The following is a 22,860-nucleotide window of genomic DNA, read 5'->3' as shown; positions in this document are numbered from 1 at the left end:
CAAATGGGGAAGTAGAAAGGATGGTCCAAACAATGAAACGGCTGATTATAAATTATAATCTAGGATCCCTATCTTTCGCTGCTAGCGTACAGGGACATTCCAGGGCCACTGGGAAAAAGCCCTGCAGAGCTTCTGATGGGAAGGCGGCTACGCACAACAGTCCCTGTCCATCCCAAGTGCCCTCTGCCCCAGAAGGTGAGCCTGAAAAAGCTCAGAGATCGCGATGTAACCATCCGACAGCGGCAGTGTAGGTACTTCAATAGTCGTCATAGGGCTCTTCCGCTGCCAGTCCTTAAACCAGGAGCGGAAGTATGGGTGACAGACAGCAAAGTGAAAGCGCGAGTCTTACGTCCTGCACAACGTCCGAGGTCGTATGTAGTTAGAACTTCTACGGGTGTAGTTCTAGAAATAAACAGGAAATTCCTGGTTCGCTTTGTTTCTTAGCAGAACGACTGTGAGGAAGAAGGAAGTAGCTATGAGTTTCCGCAGGCATATGATAGTCGGGTAGAAATGGAACAGGAAACTAATCAATCTAAACCGAATGCACCTGCCGATAAATCTAATACCCCCTTGCCACAAACTAGCCCTCCTGGATATAGAACACTATTTGGCCGTCATGTCCGACCGCCAGACCGATATGGGTACAGTAACTGACTGTTATGTTTTGAGCATTGGTTGCATCCATTAACAAGTGTTCATCCTTTGTTGGTGGCAGTGCTAAGTTTGTTGCAAATGCTAGAGTATCGTTTCAGAGAAAAGGGGAGATGTGCTGATAGCGCCTGTGCCGCGTCTAAAACATTGCGAGAGCGCTGGGTCTACCCATCTCCTCTTCTACGGAACGCCTGATAGAAATGGGAGTGCATAATAGCTGGACAGAACTTGCTGAAGCGGTGAGAGTCGCCCAACATGAGAGATGAAGTAGGTCAAGCACGGGTCGCATCATCTTAGAATGGGTGGGTCGAAAAAAAAGATAGGGGCACAGCCGACAAGGTTGCCCTACCGCCACAATGTCGCGAGAACATCACTGTCCGTCCTCTCCCCCGCAACATGCACCCAGAATACCACAAGGAGAGACGGGAGAAGAGAGCAGAAGCACTGATTAAAAGTGCAAAAGAATTCAGAGTAAAAGAAGTTGCCTACGTAGACGCTGCAAGCGGCCGATCAGGGGCGGCAGTCGCCGCGGTAGTCGATGGTAGCGGCGCACCAGTCGTCTCCGCCACCATTCGAAGCAGAAACATAGACACGGCTGAAGAGGTCGCAATAGCGCTCGCTTGCGTCGGAATGACGGCTAGATTGATCTTTAGCGACAGTAAAGCTGCTCTCTGGAATATCGGAAAAGGCAGGGTCTCGCAAAAAGCCGCCCTAATTCTACAACCTGCAACTAAAATCGATCGTAAAATCACCCTAATTTGGGTCCCAGCACACACGTCCGTCCCCGGCAACGAGGCGGCCCATGATTTAGCCCGAGATCTCTATTTCCGGGCAAACGCGCAGCCGCCCGACTGCCAGGCGATGGACGAACGTTTGCAAACCTATAAAGAAATAATCGAAAATTATAGATTAGGAAGACGTCTGATGCCGCCACCGGATCCTAGCTTCAAAAATAAAGAGGCCATACCTGGCGGCGATTACAAGCCGGAAATTTCCCGAACCCTGTCTGGTTGTGTCTGGTTGTTTCACAACCAGACAGATGAGAGAAAAAATGATAAATGAAAAGCCTGCGAAGCGAGGAGGACCCTCGACCATATACTTTGGGAATGCTCTAAGTCTCCGGGCGCTAGGGACAACATTAAAAATTTGGAGGACGCTTAAGTTTCGCCTTCAAGAGTGGAACGCGATAGCGTTATTACATCGCAGGGGACGCTTTCCCAGCAGAAGCGCTACGGCGCAGCGATCACGTCAGAGGCGTCCGGCATCAGACGCTGCACCTAGCAATCGCGCTGTGAGCGGAAAGAGGAGCCGCGTCGCATAAACACCACTGTTCGAGTGACGCACGCTGGATGATGGAAGGGGAGAGAGCGAGAAAACTTATTAAACGCAGGGGTATTGGGGCATCCTCGCACCGGTACCCGCGCGGCCCGAAGGGGAGAAGCGGGTAAGCGAAGATAGTGATCTAAAGAAAGGAAAGACGCTTGATTCTACAACCCGTGAGGGTGCACGGTGAAACGTCAGGGGCGAATGGCGCGCCACGTGTCGGCGCAGCGCCGCACATTGCGAGGAGGGGTTCTCTGTTTTCCGCAAGATGGCTCTGCATGTGCGCAGAGCGCAGAAGAAATGTAGCGGAAACGTACTTCGCTACTCGTGTAACTGCGACTTCTGTAAGTAACATGCTCATAATTACCGATATACACCGCAGTATAACGTGCTACGGCACGTTTCTAAGGCAACACCGCATTCACTAGAAGCGCTTTTGTACCGCTTTCAAGCATCGAAGCTAACTTTCAAGCGTCGAACTCGTGGCTGAGTCACTTCTACTTCCGGCTACCGGCGTGTGCGGAAGCAGAAGCATGAGCTCCGGCGGAGCGGCGTTTGCGGCCCAGGCCGGCCGCGGAAACAGGTTTTTTGACGCTTCGGCTGACGAGTATCAGGTGATTCTGCCAAGTTTGCCAACCGGGCGCATCGTGCTTAATACTGTTTTCATGCATGGTGATGTGAAGGCTCGACCGTACCGAGTTGAAGACTTCAGGGACGCGTTGGTTCGTCTTGGATTGCTCCCAGAGGTGGTCGCCCTGGGGGCGTACCACATGAACCACGTTTGGGCAGTGACGTTTAAAGACGCCGAGGCCACACGTAAGCTGCTCGCTGTCAGTGATGTGAAAGTGAAGGACCATCGCTGTGTAATCATCGACCCCAACGACCAGGGCGTCCGGTTAAAGATTCACTGGCTGTTGCATGGCGTTCCTGACGAAGACGTGCGAGCCGCACTGTTGCCGTATGGGACGGTGTCTGACATCGCAAGGGAAAGGTGGCGCGCACAAGGCGTCACTGACAAAGGGTCAACTACGCGCACCGTGTCCCTAAAGCTGAAGACAGGGGTGAAAAGTGACGACATCCCACACCAGCTGCGAGTTGCCGGTGAGCCAGCGCTCGTCGTCGTTCCGGGCAGGGCTCCCCTGTGCCTTCGCTGCAAGACGACGGGTCACATCCGGAAGGAGTGCCAGGTTCCGCGCTGCGCTCGTTGTCGTCGTTTCGGCCACGACGAACCGCAGTGTGTAAAGACGTATGCAACCGTCGCAGGGCCCGTGAGGAACGACGACATGTCGGAACACCTCATGGACGAGGCAGATGCGGAAGAAGCAGCTAAGGAGACAGGCACCAGCTCAGCAGAAACAACGGTCACTCCCCCCTCCCCAAACGAGGACGAGGTCAAGGAGCAGGGTGTCAAGAATTTGCAAGCGTGTTCCGTCGGCGTCGCGGCCGCTAAGGTGGCCAGCAGCAGCAACTCAACTGGGGACACGGAGGTGAGTCACAACACAGTATTCATTCACGAGACAGACAGCATGGTCGAATCTGAGGCAGCGAACTCGGCAGCGGTAGCGAAGCGGACACACGACGACAGGGAGGACCGAACACCAGGTCACGAGAACGCGGACGTCGAAGGACCGCCGACAAAGACTTCCGCGGCGGTACGCCGGCCTCCTTTCGGCCTAGGCCGAACTTGTTAGAGAAAAGAGGGGTGGCTGCACCGCTCCCACCTCAGACTTAACACCTGCCACCATGGAGGGGTGCTCGGCCGCAGACATCACTAAAGGTATGACCATGCTCCCGGGTATTCGTTGATCACCAATGATTTGTCTAGACAAAGCCATTAGATTCGCGACTATTAATGTTCGAGGGCTCGCAGCCAGGCGCAAGCAAAATCAACTGTTTCGTTTGGTTAGTGAGCTGGAGCTAGACGTCATCGCGATTCAGGAAACTAAAGTTGATGGTGAAGAAGAAACCGGGAGAATGGTTAGCCTTTTTACTTCAAGATACAATGCCGTTGTAAGTGATGCAGTTGGAGCAGCGGCTGGTTGTGTGCTGTTTGTGCGTCAATGCCTTGGTGTCACAATTCAAGCTGTCACGACTTCTGCGTATGGCCGCTTCGTTGTTTGCGATCTCGTGCTGTATTCATACGAATGGCGCATCATTTGTGTTTATGCACCGAACAGCGTTGGCGAAAGGCGCGATTTCTTTGAAGGTATTCGTCAGTATTGCAACTCTGAAAGGCTAACTGTGATAATTGGAGACTTCAATTGTGTACTCTCCGCATCAGATAAAACGAGTAGAAGGCCGCATAGTGATGCCAGCACCTGTGGTCTCGCAGAATTGGTAAATGAGTTTAACCTTGTTGATGTGGCTGGATGTCTGGAGGGTGGACGAGCTGCTCAGTTCACTCATTTCCAGGCTTCTAGCCATGCTCGACTCGATAGGATGCACATATCTCTTGATCTGGTGCTTGTATGCCACGAATACCACATTAAGCCAGTATCGCTCAGCGATCACTGCTTGGTCGCCGTTACTATAGCTGGGAACAAAACTAAAAGTCAAGGATTTGACTGGCAAATGTGGAAGTTAAACTCAAAATTATTATCTGATGACAGTTTCCAAGCCGACGTTGAAAGGCATATAGCAAATATGAATGACAAAGGCGTAACAAAGTTAGGGGCTAAATGGGAGGTTTTTAAACAGAATGTCAAAATGACAGCATTGGAAAGATCGAGCGCTATAGCCAGACAAGAAAGGGCCGAAGAAAGGTCCCTTCACGTGAATCTACAGCATCTAATCGATGTGTAAAGCAATAACCCCGGTTTGTTCATAGACGACATACGAGCCCTTAAGGGCAAGCTTGAACTACTCGACGCTGACCGATATCGCGGTGCCCTTGTCAGAGCTAGAGCCGAACGGCTGATAAGGGGGGAAGGTCCGACAAAAAGGGCATTAGGGACAGAAAAGCGGCACGCTCGAAGGAATCAGATAGATGAAATTGAATACCAAGGGACCATTACCAACGAAAAGAAAGAAATCGAGCAAGCTTTCTTCGAGCATTATCGTCAGCAGTTCGCACGGCGTGCAGTTGATATTGAGAGTTTCAAGAGAGTTTATTCACCTTTAATGCCACAACTCGATGAAAAGACGACACGTGTGCTAGAGACTCCCATCACGGAGGACGAAGTGAAATGCGCTATTCGGAATTTGAACCCCGGCAAATCGCCTGGGCCTGATGGACTCAGCGCCGCATTTTATAAAGCTTTCCAGGATTTTCTCTCGCCGGTACTGGAAAAAGTGTATAATGAAGCATATGAGCTTAATGTGCTGCCGCCGTCCTTTGCATCTTCTCATACTGTGCTAATTCCCAATACGGAGGACCGAGGTCAATTACGCAGTGTTACCTCTTACCGGCCGATTAGTTTAACCAATGTCGACTATAAAATTTTTATGAAAATACTAGCTAAAAGACTGCAAACAGTTATTAAAGATATTGTTGGAGACCACCAAACATGGGGTATTAAAGACAGGTCCATTTTTACGAACATTCACATCGCGAGGGCCATTCTTGAATGTTGCGATGCTGGTGGACTTGGAGTAGCAATGCTCCAAATAGATCTTGAAAAGGCTTTTGATAGAGTGCCCGACGACTTGCTTTTGTGTATATTAGACTATGTCAAGGTCGGATGCGTCATCAGAGAAGGAGTGGCTATGGCTTACAGTGCTTGTACAACTAGGCTAATTGTGAACAAATCTGTCGGTGACAGCATTGCTGTCCAACGCTCAGTTCGTCAAGGTTGCCCCCTTTCACCTCTTCTCTTTTGTATCTATCTTGAACCTTTATGTTTAAGCATTATCAAGCATGAGAAAATGCGGGGCTTCAAGCTGCATCAAGCAGAAGTGAAGCTTTTGGCTTATGCCGATGATGTCGCGATGTTTTGTGTAGACTACGAAAGCATCGTAGAAGTTGTGAAAACTGTAAAAGATTTTTGCGCTGTAAGCGGCAGTGCTGTTAACTGGGGCAAGTGCATGGGCTTCTGGCACGGTGACTGGCCAGCGACCCCAGGCATTTTTGCTAACATGAAATTTGTTACCAACCCTGTCAGCTACCTTGGTGCCCCTCTTGAATCGTATCGGGACAGTGACCCATACTGGAAAAACCAAGTCGGTAAATTGAAAGATAGAGTGGACAAATGGAAAGGATGGCAGTGGTCGGTGTTTGCTAAGGCCACGATTTGTAATTTGTTTTTAGTGACAAAAGTTTGGTATGTGCTTCAAGTGTTACATTGTTCAAGAGCTAATGTCCAAAAGATGCATCGTATCTTTGCCGTCTTTGTGTGGGGGTCTTCGTGGGAAAGGACAAGTAGGACAAATCTCTTCCGCCGGATGAAGGACGGCGGGCTTGGTTTGGCACATATGTTTCTGCGCCAGTTAGTCAATCGTTTCATGTTTTTGAGGAATGTGAAAAATCAATTTCTTCGTACGGTCTGTCAGTTACGCCTGGGTCAAGCTCTCCCGGGAATTGTCGTTTTTTCTGACCGCATGTCAGGAGGTGTCCACGAGTATCTAAGGGAAGTGGTCTTGGCGTACAGGTTCTTGATGGTGCGGTTTACTTTAGACTATTTGTGGAGTGTAAACCGGAAAAAACTGTATAAAGACTTGTGCGATGTGGTGCTTCCAGAACCGTTGTACAGAGCTGTGTACTCGTCCACAGGGGGCAAAAATGTTCTTCAAAGAGTGAAGAGGATGATGGTGCCGGCAGGGGTGAAAACGTTCTTTTTTAAGCTGTACACTGGAACATTGGAGGTAAAGAAATGGAAGGAACAGAAAGGGCTTTTTGTACCCTGGGGTGTCCACTGCATAATATGCAGGAAAGAGGAGACGATTGAACACGTGTTTCTCGAATGCTGGGATGCCGTATTTTTATGGGACGTGCTCCAGAGGACGCTTAAAAAAGAATTACCTATAAGCCCACATGGTATCCGATTCTTGCCAGTAGAAGCGAACAATGATACACCGTTGGATCTTTTGATGCTACTGGCTCTCCACAGCATATGGAAAAGCAGAATGGCTGTAGAGCACGGTGACGTCGATGCACGTTCAGCGAGACAGCTCTTCAGAGAGAGCATACGGGCATATGTGGACGAACCGAAAGCTTTAAAACTAGAGCCAGAATGGTTAGTTAGTTTTGAAGGGTTGTCACATATGAGGGATTTTTAATCCGACAACTTCAGCTAAGGAAGGCTGAAACTTTAAGTCAATGCTTGATCTTTTATTTTGTCATGTTATTGATGTCACATGTGTCTTTTTTCTGTACGTCCTCGGTCAGGAAATAAAGAAAAAAGAAACTCGTGGCTGAGTGGTAGCGTCTCCGTCTCACACTCCGGAGACCCTTGTTCGATTCCCACCTAGCCCATCTTGGAAGTTGCTTTTTATTTTGAAGTGCATGCCGGGATTTATCGCTCACGGCCAACGCCGCCGACGACACCGGCTTTTCTGCGACACGAGCTCCTTAACGCTACCGCGTTAAAAGTAGAGCAGCCTGGGTAACCCTGCTGCGAAGCGACGTCCCCGCTGACCAGCAGAAAGCCGTCCGCCTGGCGGCTGAGGCCGCGAATAACCAATGTATATTCGCCAGTCCAGCCTCCGTTCCTCAGGCCTGCGTGCCAGCAGCGGGGAGAAGGGGGCCTCCTAAATCGGTTGAAATTAAAGTTTCAATCAATCAATGTTTCAGACGCGAGGGCGCTGGGTCTACCCATCTCCTCTTCTACGGAACGCCTGATAGAAATGGGAGTGCATGTCCGTGACGTCACTGGTCACATGAGTGCTTGCTATATAAAGATGCTGTTTGAAAGAAATAAAGGGTTATTGTTATCGTGCCGGGATCGGGGCTAGTCTCAGTTCCTTCCTGCCCGCTGCCCGGCCGCGCTCGGTGTCCGGCAAGGGACCAAATGCTACACGGCCGCGCTCGGCGTCCAGCAAGGGACCAACGCGACAACATGTGAGCTGCAACGGACAAGATGTGGAAGCGGCTCAAGTTTTTAAGCAGGACCACCTCCGAGGAGGTAGAACACCTAGCCGTTGATACACAGGAGACAGGAAATGAAATGCTTTTGAATGGTCTGCGTGCAGGCCTGATGACAATGTAAAAAGAGGAAAGCTGATGGTTGGTTGGTTTGTGGGGTTTAACGTCCCAAAGCAACTCAGGCTATGAGAGACGCCGTAGTGGAGGACTCCGGAAATTTCGACCACCTGGGGTTCTTTAACGTGCACTGACATCGCACAGCACACGGGCGCTTTTTTGCTTTTCGCCTCCATCGAAAAGCGGCCGCCGAGGCCGGGATTCGATCCCGCATCCTTGGGAACAGTAGTCGAGCGCCGTAACCACTGCGCCACCCCGGCGGGGTAGAGGAAAGCTGAGTTGGTTACAGCACGCATGCTGCTAGCCATATTGTGTGCGGCAGTACAGTGCTACGTTCCCACTTGTATGGAGACCAGAATAGTTCTGTCGCGTGTTACAGGAAGCAGTCCCCTTGGCTGGCACTGGCAACGAAGCTGAGTGTGCTGCTACTTCTGAATGCATAGCAGCTGGCGGTTCCCGTGCACGACATCAGCATTCCAAAGCGCTTGCCGTCACCTAGTTCTTAGCAGGTTTTGCGCCCTCGTCATCGCACAGCTCTCTCGTCTTCCGCAAGGTTACTAAGGTAATCTTGCGAATAGACGCAATGCATTCACATACGAAGGCCAAACTGGGACTTTTTCTAATCCGACAGGACAACCGATTTAACGTTGCTCAGTTCAGGCGGACGCTAACACCCATATGTCGCTGCTGTCAGTGACTATAAGCAAGACCAGATGCAGACACCTGATGGTAAGACACCATCGCTTGGATTTGGCCTTCCCGGCGGTGTCTGCAGACTATGCCCTTGCGAAATAATTAGAAGTGATTTGCGTGCATTTTATGCATGTGACAACCAGCGCCCCTTTGCGCATCGAAACGCGCAGCTACCTACATATTCGTTTATCCAGAATAACACTACTTTCAAGCAGCCATTTAGTTACTCGGGAGCACACTAAAGGTTGCTTCCAGAATGGACACAAGAAGCTGATAAACGTTCCACTTCTTGATTAGTTTCTGTAGGTTGCGCAGTAAAAAAGTAATGCAAAAGTGAGCACTGTAGTTACACTAAACAGCGTGAGTCAATAAATACGTAAACCGCTAACGACTACACAACCAGAGCTGTGTCGATAGCTATATCTCAGACTTTCCTTCATTTCAGGGCACGGCACTCAAATGCTTGTTTCTTTTTCTATAAACGAGCTCAACAACCTAAGGACAGATCTCTGCCGAAAAATAATTTCTAACTATAGGCATTCATTGTGTAACAGTAATATAAGGCTTTTTGCTCCAAACCAGGAATAATTCCGCAACAGGAGGAAACAACAAGGTGAAAAACGTTGGAGCACACAAACTTTCTGTCACATTCGACGGAGCTGACGTAAGTAAACCAGCAAAAGAGCTGTACGGTCTGGCGGGTAAGTCACGTTGAGCTGCTCACAGAGGATGCTGATCACTACCCATACAAAACTTTCCTATGGTCAGCTATAGAAAATCCTTTGTATGGTCGTCTATAGAAATTTGGCCCAAATATTTATAGCCGCTTCTATGGCTGTCTTTAGGTTTTTATATAGTCAGTTTTATAAAAGTCTTTAACCTGTTCTATGCGCTTATGGCTCCCTATTTACTGCAGTCTTTAGCATTTTTTATGGTCAGCTATAGAAAATTCTTTGTAAGGTCGGCTACAGATATTTGGCCCAAAAAGCTGTAGCCGTTCCTATGGTAGTCTTTAGGTTTTTCTATAGTCGATTCTATAGAAGTCTTTAACCTATTCTATAAACTTATGGCTCTCTATGTACTGCAGTCTTTAGCATTTTCTATGGTGGCATACAAACGTTTATGGCCAGCTATACAAAATCCCGTGTATCGTCGGCTATAGATATTTGGCCCAAAAAAGCTATAGCCTGCTATAGAAGTCTATAACCTATGGACTAATTCTGGTGTCCTAATGTAAGTATTTGCAGTCTTTAGCATTTTCTATGGTCAGCTCTAAAAATGTAGCGCGCGCGCATGTGTGTGTATGTGCGTGCGTGTGCTTGCGCATGCGCAAGTGTGTATGTGCATGTGTGTCATGCCTATATCTCCGGACTTACTTTCAATTCGATGAATAATTAACTGAAAATTGGCCAGCAGTCCCCACGACTAAAACCATCATTGGTCGGAGGTACTCACTGCAGGTGTACCCCCATGCGACAACAGTGCTTCCACCAGTTATGCCAAGATTGTGACGTAATCCATATGTCGTACGGCGTTGTAGTGGATAACATAAGGTTTTTCGTTGCATACAGCACAGCACTCTTAATCAAGCTAGAGTACAAGTTGCACGAGGGATTCGAACCGACGATATATGTACCTTCATATAAGGGTGTACGCCTACTGGTCTATAGCTTTTGGTATACACAATATTCTATAGCCAGCTAAAACAGGTTATATGACATGCAGTCTGTAGCTTTAGAGGCATTGACATTTCTATAGACGGCTAAAGATAACTGTATGGCTACTAGTCTATAGCTTCGAGAGCATGCACTTTACTATAGCCATTTAAAGCAGTTTATATGACTTGCAGTCTGTAGCTTAAGAGGCATTAACATTTCTATAGACAGCTAAAGATAACTATATCACTACTAGTCTCTAGCTTCAGGAGCATACACATTTTTATAGCCAGCTAAAGCAGCTTATATGGCAATCAGTCTGTAGCTTTAGAGCCATTTAAACTTCTATAGACAGCTAACCCTTACAAAAATGCATGTAGGGTTTCTATAGAAATTCGAAAGCGTTGTGTCAATACACGCTGTTGAAAGTCTGTCGATAATCGGCAACATCTTGGATGATGCAGTGTTGACCTCTTGTTGAGCGCTTATGAAATAGTGGCCCATGTGTTTCTTAAGAGCGCTTTTGGAATTCGCGCAACTGAAATTCTGTTGATTTCAGGCTCAAATGCTTCAGAAACTCTGCAAGTGACGCTTTTTGATTTTCTGCTACCTTTCCACTCCTGAACAACAGAAAATAGTACACGACCATCGGTTTGCCAGGAGCAGACACGGGGTGATTTTCATTAACGCAAAAGTAGTACAGTACATCTCCTAGCTGCGATAAGTCACCACATTCTATGTTCTGCCCGACCAATCAACAATCCTGTCTGATCAGTGCTGGTTAATGATAAGCATAGTGAGGCATAAAAGAACAAAACAGATCTTGATCTTTTAAGCCCCATTATACTTACTCACTCATTAACCTACACTAAACTGACTAAATTGTTGATTTGTAGAGCAGAACATAGAATGTGTTGACTGACCGCAGCAAGGATATGTGCTGTGCTGCTTTTGCATTAATGTAAACCACCTCGTGCCTGCTCCTGGCTAACCGTTGATCACGCAGCATTTTCTGTTAATCCGCAGCGGAAAGGGAACACAGAATAAAAAATGCGCGTTAATGAGAAAGAAAAAATATGCATCTTTGGTGAACCCATAACATGAGCTGGGTTGTTTATTTGCTTTATTTCAATTCATGTGCAAGGTATGACGCCAGGCTGTTCTTTGCGTAAAACGCTGATACGTCCGGGAACTCCTCGCATGTGATGCTGAAATAAAAAAAATATAAATCATAATTAAGCTGCGGTATATACTAACCTAAAAATAGAGCAAAGGCATTTGTGCGCTGCTCCACGTCATAGCTCAAGAAATTTCTTGTCTAAAATGAGTTGTCACTGTCTTTCACTGCTTAGACGGCATAGACCGCCGGCTCCACAGCTCGGCAGCACTACCACATCGTTCATTTCTCCCTGATAAACAATATATGCTGCCGTCAAAGATCCCATTGTGAATATAAATAGCAAAGCGCAGGTCACAAGCATTACTACCCAGAAAACTTGAAGCAAAATTACCAAATATAGGCACTAAAATGAGTGGAAACAAAAATAAACACTGCAAAAATGGCGGAGCTGCACAGATTCAATAATCCACAATGTGTGACAGAGGCATATTATAATCTCGATAATGTGTCCGTCTCAGCGCGAGTAGCGTATCGAAAGAGTACAGCACTGTGTCGAACAATCCGTCAAAAACGGTCACCGGTTAAAAAAAAAGAAAGAAAATGCCGCCACCCCAACTGGCGTTCCGTCGGCCCCAGCGTCCGCGTAGAGACAAGCCTCGTTCTCTCTCTCTCTCCCCATCCTTTTAAACACTCACCAAAGTGCAGACGCTCCCTCCGCCCGCGCCGGCTTTCGCCTAGAATCCAAAACGCCTGCGAGTGTTGAACTTCTTAAACATGTCCTCCTTGCGCAGAAGCTGCCGCCCAAGAGCGGATTCCTACGAAGACTTAAATGCGTACGTTCGCGCTCCAATTTGAACAAAACGATCTTCCTGATAATCACCAGCGAAAAACCTACATAGGGTGCTTCGCTCACAGTGCAAGATGCAACCACGGTGGCGGGAAAACGCCAACTGAACTGGCACATCGCCGCACTCAGCGTACCCGCGTCTGCGTGCAAAGAAAACGGGGCGCAGAAGAACAGCTTCGGTGAAAAGGGGGAGCCGCCGCCCCCGCTGCGCTACTCCAGCTATGCTGCAGCCAAGGTCATCTCCGTGAAGACAAACCACGGAGAAGGCAGAGAGCACAGACCCAGCGGGAGCAACCCCTCCCCCCCGCCCTTTTTTTCCCCCCAGCCGACAGGAAGTAAACCTCGACCCCTCCGGACATGCTGGCGCCGTTCGCGGGCACAGGGGGAGCAAGGCAGTGGCCGAATGCTTCTTTGAAAAGAAGAGTCGCCGATAGAAGACGCGTCCAATCCTGTTTTTTTTTTTCTTTTTATTTCATACGCGAATGTTTTTGCTATGCGTGTTAACTCTATAGTATGCGTGGGATCAATCCGTGATTATTAGAACCCCTCAATGTTTAAAGTGACTTCATTTTAGCATGGTGTCCACTTTAAGAAAGGAAGGAAAAGAAAAAAATAACAGTAAAATTCTCCAAAGACATACAGCGGTGGAAGATTCCAATACAGACTGCACCTCATTTTGCGGCAAAAGCTACGGGCAAAAATACCTAGGCTTGGGCAGAATGTCAGACCCTGAAGCATATTATAGTGAACTTTGCAACTGGTTTAAAAAAGCTCTGTCCTGCCCTACATGGTAGGTTCAATCTAGGATCCTGTTTGTTAGTATGATGACTCACTGAACTTGTTTTATGATAAATATAAAATATGTCCTACCACTAAAGTTACCTTCTGCGACATACAGAAGCTGATCCATTACGGATTCTGATTGACATTCAAGGATGTATTTGTATTATTAGTGGAGGCTTTGCCATCATGAAGTTTTTAGGGCATATTTTTACTGTGTTGCGAAGCTTGAGCTAAGTGTGCACCGTTAATATGTACTTTTATATAACATGAACGAGCACGCAACTGCATGCTGCTCTTATATTTCCCTTTGAAGAATGGGGCCAATAGTTGATTACAAGTGAGACCAAAAATTCATAACGAAATTGTCACATCATGTTCTTATCATTGGTGCCTAAAACTACTTAAAAACATGGGTCAGCATGAACAGTACACGCTAATTGCTCGTGAACGTTGAAAACTGACAACAAAAAGCACATCGAAAAAATAGCACAAAAAGTCTATTGGGCAGAGCACAATGAAAATTCTGTTGGCCCTGTAAAGATTGCACTCAGCTGGGGTTGAATGTCTATCGAAATTCAATAAATTCAAAAGGTGGTCTATGGTCCAACAATAGAGTTTCAAAACTCATTTTTGTAAGGGTAAAGATAACTGTATGACTAATAGTATATAGCTTTAGGAGCATACACAGTTCCATAGCCAGCTAAGCAGCTTATATGGCGTGTAGTCTGTAGCTTTAGAGACATTCACATTTCTGTAGACCGCTAAAGGTAACTGTATAACCCGCTAAGGCAGCTTATATGACTTGTAGTCTGTAGCTTTAGAGGAATTCAAATTTCTATAGACATCTAAAGATATCGGTATTACTAATATTCTATAGCTTCAGGAGCATAAACTTTTCTATAGCTTGCTAAAACTGATTCTATGGCTTGCAGTCTGTAGCCTTAGAGCCATTCAAATTTCTATAGACAGCTAAAGATAACTGTATGACTAATAATCTATAGCTTCATGGACATATGGTTTTTACATAGTTAGCTAAAGAGATTTTGTATGGTCCAGAAGCTATAGACAAAGTGGTATAGAATTTTCTATAGCTGCCTATAAATATTTCAATGACACTTTATAGCCGACTATAAAAGTCCATAGATAGACATAGCTGACCATAAACTTTTCCAATAAGTACATAGACCATTTTTGTATGGGTAGCGTCAGGCAGGGTGCCTCAATATAGCGCCCTGGTATTGAGGCACATCAGCGTCAGGCTAAAATGAATGCAACGGGAAATAGACCGCGAAAGGTGGCGGCCGCTCCCATCAGCCGCCATATTTGGTCAGCGCGGCTGCGGTTACGGCCGTGGGGTATGAATCCGCCTTTTGCGGCAGGATGTGGCGCCATCATGCGGGAGCGGGCGGGAAACACATTGAGCGGCAGTGTAGCAGACGACGCGAGAGCGCACCATACGAAATGGCCACGCCAACGCTGGTAGAAAGCGAAAGCTTCCCCCCTTTTTTGGCCTCGGAGCGGAAAGTAGTGACAGTGATTGCAGCATATCATGTTCACGCAGTATGGGGGAAGGTAGAGCGTTTTCACAATCCACTAATAACGCACGTACGCATATACAATCTTCGTATTGTAAGAGCGTGTAGCGCGGGCCGTGTTCGACGTGACAGAATGAGACGCTCTCAGCGTGCAGGTTTTCGGCAGACAGGAGAGCGTGGGGGCAGAGAGAGAGAGAGAGGGGGATCTCAAAGGGCAAAGCAGCCAGGGGTTTGTTGATGCTGCAGAGCTAGGTGGAATCGTCTCCTGTGACTTTGAGCGGCGCATATGCGCGGGGTGTCTTGAGTTACCGAGCACAATGCGGTCACCGCGGCGCCGGCATGGTGCAATGGGCGTCGCTTCCTCCTCGCGTCATCTACAACCGTGCAGCTATAGGATTTCATCCACGAAGATCGGCAGAGAGTCACATATACACACCCCGTGAAAAGGGCATTGTCCCGGCCCGAATGCACACCTGCAGGAAACTCGCTGCATTTTTCTGGCAATGGATGATTCAGAGCTGTAGCCGGTTTCTGGCCTCAGGAGTCAGAACGGATGTGGTCGCAGTGGTGAAAAGGTTCTCGGTGCGCAGAGAATGGTCATTCTGTTGTGAAAGGATCTCCAACGTTCATTTCTGCCTCCGCCGCGATTACTGCGGAATCAACAACTTGGTGACACATGTGAATCTCCTACATATCGGATGCGCATCTCGGTCAGGAACGATCCACTCTGCAAGTGAACGAGCATGAACCCTCCAGGAGACTCATTTATTGTGCCGGGCGGTTTCTTTGCCGTTGCAAACGGTTGGACGAAGACGACGATTATCAAGCTCCCTAACGAAGTGCATCTGATTGCGTACATTAAAGGAACAAAGTCCGGATGCTTTGGCGTGCACGAAGGCGAGCCTTTTATTAGAAAAAAAAAAATACTGTGCGTCGTGCAAGTGTCAAGTGCGTCATATGCTCCGAGCGGCAAAAACATAGATACTACAGGTATGTATGCATCTAAGCGAAATAGGCATGATGAAAAGTACCTACTGGAGTTTTCACCCAGGCTGTAGCGCACCAGTGATAGGTGCAATGAGGATATCTTCGGTGCGTGATTGCTTCAGTTGCACCGGGGCCTGAAGGCGATGTATTTTGTCCCTTCTTATCTTTATGTGGGAAAGGGCTATAGGTAGCTTAGATATCACAGGCGGCTGTGTGCGCTATGCCGTAATATTTAGCATGTTTTATCGTGACTGCCACCTCACTAACAAGAAAAAAAAATACGGCGTTTTAATGCACTGCCGTTCGCGAGCCTCATGACCAGCTCAACCACTCGGCTCGCTAACGGCGGTGCATCACAACAAACACCCTTTTTTTCTTCTTTTTAGTCAGGCGGCAGTCGCGATAAAACATGCTAAATATTACGGTCTAGCGCACACAGCCACCTGTGATATCTGCGCTACCCGGCCCCTTCGCACATAAATAAAACAAACGACAAAATACATCGCAATCAGACGCGCCGAACAAGTGCTCATTGCGGCTATCACTGGTGGGTTACAGGCTTGGTGCAAACTCCGGTAGATACTTTTCATCATGCACATTTCCTTTAGATGCATACATACCTGTAACGAAGTGTTTTTCGCACAGTCGAGAGCACGCAGTCGGCTGCCAAGGTCGCCCATTCACGTCTTGACGCTTGGTTGCCCTAATCCAAGCTTCACGCCGTTGCAGGTCGCGACTCGCCGAAGGAAACCTAACAAAACGCGTCTTGCATCCCGGCACGCCTCGAGAGTGGCAGCCGTAAGCGGCACAGGTGGTTGGCATCGTTTTACCGAGGCTGTGAACGTAACGCGCCTCCAGCCCCCGTGCGTTGGCTATGAGTGCGGCGACGAGAAGCGCCGTCGACGCCTCTCAATGTGTTTTCATCAGTCGCCGCTGGGGCTTCGCGCATGCGCAGAAAACTCGCGCAAAAGGCGGATTGTAGAAGCAATAACGCATCTTTCGAGAAGATTTAGCGTGCTTTTACAAACAGCTCTCTCGCTAAGCAAAACGGTAGCAGGATCACAACGCTTGCGTACATACGTACTGCCAATATACAGAAAATATGAGAAAACTGAGGTAGCGACACTCTCTTGTCCGCATTGTGCAGCAAGACCTACAATATGCGCGCGTCTCACCATAGCGTCAGTTTCGCCGCTACCGCACAATGACCTTGAGCAGCCGCCAGGCAACCGCCACAGCCGAGTGATGTCACAGTGTGCAGGTGACGCGCTTAGCCGGTGCTTCGAACGTCAGGACGCAGAGCATCCTAGACGCCCGAACAAAGACAAGCCAGGCAACCGCCACAGCCAAGTGATGTCACAGTGCGTAGGTGACGCGCTTAGCCGGTGCTCCGAACGTCAGGACGCCGAGAATCCTAGACGCCCGAACAAAGACAAGAATGCCTGGTTTAAAATATTAATAATGATAATAATAATAATAGTAATAATAATAATAATAATAATAATAATAATAATAATAATAATAATAATAATAATAATAAATTGGTTCACAGGAATGAAAAGGCACAATCTGTCAAACGCTTTGCGGACGCCTGTCACGCGCTGTAATGGAAGGAAGGTGGGAGAGGAATTGGGGCGATTAAAAGGAGCGTTAGTGCAGGGCTACGGAGAAACTTCGACCACCTAGGGATCCTTAACGTGCATCACATGGACATATCTCCGTTTTGGCTCTATGGAAACGCGACCGCCGGCACAGCATAAAAGCGGCAGCACCAAAGAGAGAATGAGAGTAAGGCGAAGAGAGCAGTGAAAACGCCCGAACAGAGATTGATTGATTGATTGAAAACATCTTTATTTATTCAGTATTCTCAGAACATGTGGGTGGGCCGCCTAGTCCGGTAGTCCATTGGCTGCTGCTGCTGCGCTGGCCCTCCCCGCCAGCCAGTGCTGACGGTCAGGATCGTCGCTGAGCAGAATAGCCTCCCACTGCTCCTCCGAGGGGTTGGGAATGGGGTCAACTAAGGGATTAAATTGGCATGCCCACACCATATGGTAGAGGGTAGCTACCTCTCCACAGTGTGGGCACTGCGGGGAGTATAGTGTAGGGTATCACAGGTGTAATTTAGCTGGCGTTGGGTATGTGTTGGTTTGTAGTCTCCTAAGAATGTTCTCTTCTAACTTATTGAGGGATTTGTGTGGTATTGGGTACTCCTTTCTGGCTGTTCTGAACAGAGAGGAACGGTTTTGACAAACGGTGATGCCAGACTGCCGAGCGTAGTAGACGGAGAGTAACCGCAGAGATGGCGCCTATGGAAGAGTTCAGTCAACGGGAACTAACAGAAGAGTAATAAGGTTGAATTTTGGGCGAGTTGAATCTGATTCATTTTGAAGGTAGCGCGAAAAACGAGGACCAAGAGTGCAAGGACACAACACGAGCGCTCGTGTTGTGTCCTTGCACTCTTGGTCCTCGTTTTTCGCGCTACCTTCAAAAAGGTCAACAGAAGAGGATCTGACTCTCACTGCTTAACATTCAGGACCGCAACAAGCTGTCAGGGAAACGTATCTGTCGCTACGTATATAATGCCATAGCTTAGTTAAGCCATTGCCATTTTTTTTTTCATACCGCTTCTAAGCTGAATAGCGGATCGCCACTAAGACAATCGTGTATTCATGCACTGCGCTGTTCGCATTTATTTTTATTAACCCTGTACATGCTCAAGTACGTGACGTGCATTCGGACCGAAAAAAAAACTATAGAATAAAACACACGGACAGTGATGCTATAAACTACTCCGAGGCACAAGACGCTCCAAACGAAACGGTATAGGCAAAATGCTCTACTATATCCTTGGTATGCACCCAAATGTGCCTTCAGCACAAAACAAACTGCATGTCGAAATAGCAACGTAGGTCATTCCAGTGAATAAAAGTACATTATTTGCGAACGCAGTACCATATAACGAGATCAGATAAATTGTATTTGTCAATATTGAAGACAGACGTACCCCAAGAGGGCTGCTTTTTGTAAAGCTAATAAACTGACACAAATGCTACACAGTGATGGCTATGATGATGAAAAAGTTTACTGAGGGCAGTGTAGTGTTCATGGGCAACACTAGGTGCCCTTAGTTAATAAGTGTCGTCAATAACCATCAACAGATGGCGCTAAGATTTGTATATAAACTGCTGCACGCTTGAATAAAGAGTCTCGTGTGGCATGAGCTGAGTGATCTATTCCCGCGGTCGTGCGCCGGCCAACACGACGACCTGGCGACGAGGTAATTGGATACCACGCAAGGATGGCTTCAGCCGCGCTTTCGCCGCCGCCGCATTTTCTCGCCACCCCGGGCACTCCTGCCATACCATGGCACCGCTGGACACGCCTATTCGAAAATTTTCTTCTCGCGTCCGAAGCTGCCGAGCTGCCTGCAACCCGCCGTCGAGCCCTGTTGCTGCACTGCTTGGGACCAGAAGGACAACGCATTTTCGATGCGCTTCCACCGCCAGTGACGCCCCAGTTGCCGCCGTCCAAGCAAGTGACCTCCGGAACAACTGCAACTGCCGAAGACGCCGTAGCGACGCGTCTCCCGGACGAATACGACGTGGCCCGCAACACTCTGGAACGACATTTCGCCGAGACGCACAACGTTTGACTAGAACGCCACCAACTCCGCGAACGCCGTCAGTTACACGGTGAGTCCATATCCGACTTTGTACTCGCACTTCGAGAACTGGCAGCGTCTTGCAATTTCGGAAATTAAGCCAACGAAAACATGTGCGAGCAGTTCAATACTGGAGTCGCATCTCCACAGTTAAGAGAACGCCTGCTCTTAGAAGGCGACGCGCTCGCGTTCGACCGTGCCGTTGAAATTGCGCTATTTCGTGAGCGAGCTCAACTCGAGTCTGAAGCTTTCGCTAACCCCGTTCAACGCATCGTACAGCAGCGGCCACGCCGGCATAAGGCAGTCCGATGGAACGCGCAAGATAACCGGCGTTTCAGCAATGACGGACGCTCCGGTAACCAGAACAGGCCCAGTTTATCACGCGTTCGTTCTTATGACCAGCATACTTCAGACACGGACGCCGCCTTTGTTACGTTCAGCGGAAGCCGGAAGAAATGCGGTAATTGCGGTACCACTGGTTGCGATCCGTCAGTTTGTCCCGCGCGCGGTAAAACCTGCTTCGCATGCGGCCGCCGTGGCCTCTGCCCTAATCCCCGCAGCGCACAAGGACGACGCCCAGCTCAGGTCCGCGAAGTGGTACCTGAACAAGATGCACCAGGGGCTGAATTACGGACTCCGCTCACAAGTTTGTGAGCGTGACGTCAAATTTACGAAGCTGTGACGTAGCCTTGAGACGTCAATCGTGACGAGTATGCGAAATCGTCCAATTACCAGCGACTTTTAGCGTGGCTCCGCCCCGGTAGTCCCGAATCCTCGGCAAACATTGATGCCACAGTGTGGCACAAAACTGAGCAGGGACCGTCTCCTAACTTTTTCTAACACGACGCAACTAATACGCAATAAACAAAACAAACAAAGATTTATTTTGGCAATATACTACTTTTGGTATTGATTAACATTGAGCTCAAGTACAAGCGTTCTTATTTATGCAATAATACTTGTTATTAAATAACTTTGGTTGCCGCGAGGGTGCGCCGGCGGCGTCAAGGCGTGCACATGGCGGCCTGCAGAAAACAGCTGATTCCCAAGCAAGGTGCTGTATTTTTTTAGCGTCGTCTGAAATCGAAGTACTGCGCGAGTGCCATAAGCATGCTAAATATCTAATAGAAAGTAGCCGAAGTTCTGGACCTACAGTGATAAAATTTCATGGAGCGCTTGACACATAAATGGACGAAGACAACTTGTGGAGGTGAGTGTTTTTCATTGCCGCTTACTATTGAAAGAAAAGAACTCATATTAGAGCGTGACTGTGGCTTTGCTAGCTTACCTTAAGGAAATAAAAGAGGACCGTAAAGCATGTAGCGTGTGTAAGAAGTGTGAACGCGTACTCACTTCTTGTTTGTATGTACAAGTTCCTATGCAGCTGGGTAGTTCGGAACTAACGATCGCGTGAAGAAACAAGGACGGGCAGAAAAGAAATACACATTGGCAACAGTCTTTATCGTTCTTATTCGGTCCTAACTGTAATCTCCTTCAGTGCAACGAATGCCTATGCACCTCCTTATGGTGTACCCCTTACAAAAATGCATGTAGGGTTTCTATAGAAATTCGAAAGCGTTGTGTCAATACACGCTGTTGAAAGTCTGTCGATAATCGGCAACATCTTGGATGATGCAGTGTTGACCTCTTGTTGAGCGCTTATGAAATAGTGGCCCATGTGTTTCTTAAGAGCGCTTTTGGAATTCGCGCAACTGAAATTCTGTTGATTTCAGGCTCAAATGCTTAAGAAACTCTGCAAGTGACGCTTTTTGATTTTCTGCTACCTTTCCACTCCTGAACAACAGAAAATAGTACACGACCATCGGTTTGCCAGGAGCAGACACGGGGTGATTTTCATTAATGCAAAAGTAGTACAGTACATCTCCTAGCTGCGATAAGTCACCACATTCTATGTTCTGCCCGACCAATCAACAATCCTGTCTGATCAGTGCTGGTTAATGATAAGCATAGTGAGGCATAAAAGAACAAAACAGATCTTGATCTTTTAAGCCCCATTATACTTACTCACTCATTAACCTACACTAAACTGACTAAATTGTTGATTGGTCGAGCAGAACATAGAATGTGTTGACTGACCGCAGCAAGGATATGTGCTGTGCTACTTTTGCATTAATGTAAACCACCTCGTGCCTGCTCCTGGCTAACCGTTGATCACGCAGCATTTTCTGTTAATCCGCAGCGGAAAGGGAACACAGAATAAAAAATGCGCGTTAATGAGAAAGAAAAAATATGCATCTTTGGTGAACCCATAACATGAGCTGGGTTGTTTATTTGCTTTATTTCAATTCATGTGCAAGGTATGACGCCAGGCTGTTCTTTGCGTAAAACGCTGATACGTCCGGGAACTCCTCGCATGTGATGCTGAAATAAACAATATAAATCATAATTAGGTTCCGGTATATACTAACCTAAAAATAGAGCAAAGGCATTTGTGCGCTGCTCCACGTCATAGCTCAGGAAATTTCTTGTGTAAAATGAGTTGTCACTGTCTTTCCCTTCTTAGACGGCCTCGACCGCTGCCTCCACAGCTCGGCAGCACTACCACATCGTTCATTTCTCCCTGATAAACAATATATGCTGCCGTCAAAGATCCCATTGTGAATATAAATAGCAAAGCGCAGGTCACAAGCATTACTACCCAGAAAACTTGAAGCAAAATTACCAACTATGGGCACTAAAATGAGTGGAAAGAAAAACAAACACTGCAAAACTGGTGGAGCTGCACAGATTCAATAATCCACAATGTGTGACAGAGGCATATTATGATCTCGATAATGTGTCCGTCTCAGCGCGAGTAGCGTATCGAAAGAGTACAGCACTGTGCCGAACAATCCGTCAAAAACGGTCACCGGTTAAAAAAAAAAAAGAAAATGTCGCCATTCCAGCTGGCGTTCCATCGGCCCCAGCGTCCGCGTAGAGACAAGCCTCGTTCTCTCTCTCTCTCCCCCTCCTTTTTTTTCCGATGAGGCTGGCTTGATTGCTAGAAATATTTACATGCGTGCTTCACCTCGTAGCACACACTGTACAAGACTGGCACTAACACGAATAGGAAAAAGTAAAACACTCACCAAAGTGCAGACGCTCCCTCCGCCCGCGCCGGCTTTTCGTCTAGAATCCAAAACGCCTGCGACTGTTGAACTTAAACACGTACTCCTTGCGCAGAAGCTGCCACCCAAGAGCGGCTTCCTCCGTAGACTTAAATGCATACGTTCGCGCTCCAATTTGAACAAAACGATCTTCGTGATAATCACCAGCGAAAAACCTACATACGGTGCTTCGCTCACAGTGCAAGATGCGACCACGGTGGCGGAAAAACGCCAACTGAACTGGCACATCGCCGCACTCAGCGTACCCGCGTCTGCGTGCAAAGAAAACGGGGCGCAGAAGAACAGCTTCGGTGAAAAGGGGGAGCCGCCGCCCCCGCTGCGCTACTCCAGCTATGCTGCAG

General features: G+C 47.9%; 1 pseudogene; it reads left to right on the top strand.

Moving 5' to 3' along the window:
• Positions 1–18,874: 18,874 nt before the first annotated feature.
• Positions 18,875–22,606, top strand: LOC146200580 (uncharacterized; annotated as a pseudogene).
• Positions 22,607–22,860: the final 254 nt, after the last annotated feature.

This window comes from Amblyomma maculatum, chromosome 2, assembly GCF_055883805.1.
Source record: "Amblyomma maculatum isolate TAMU_Amacu chromosome 2, ASM5588380v1, whole genome shotgun sequence".
Taxonomy (NCBI): Eukaryota; Metazoa; Arthropoda; class Arachnida; order Ixodida; family Ixodidae; genus Amblyomma; species Amblyomma maculatum.
This window is presented reverse-complemented; position numbering and strand designations above follow the sequence as displayed.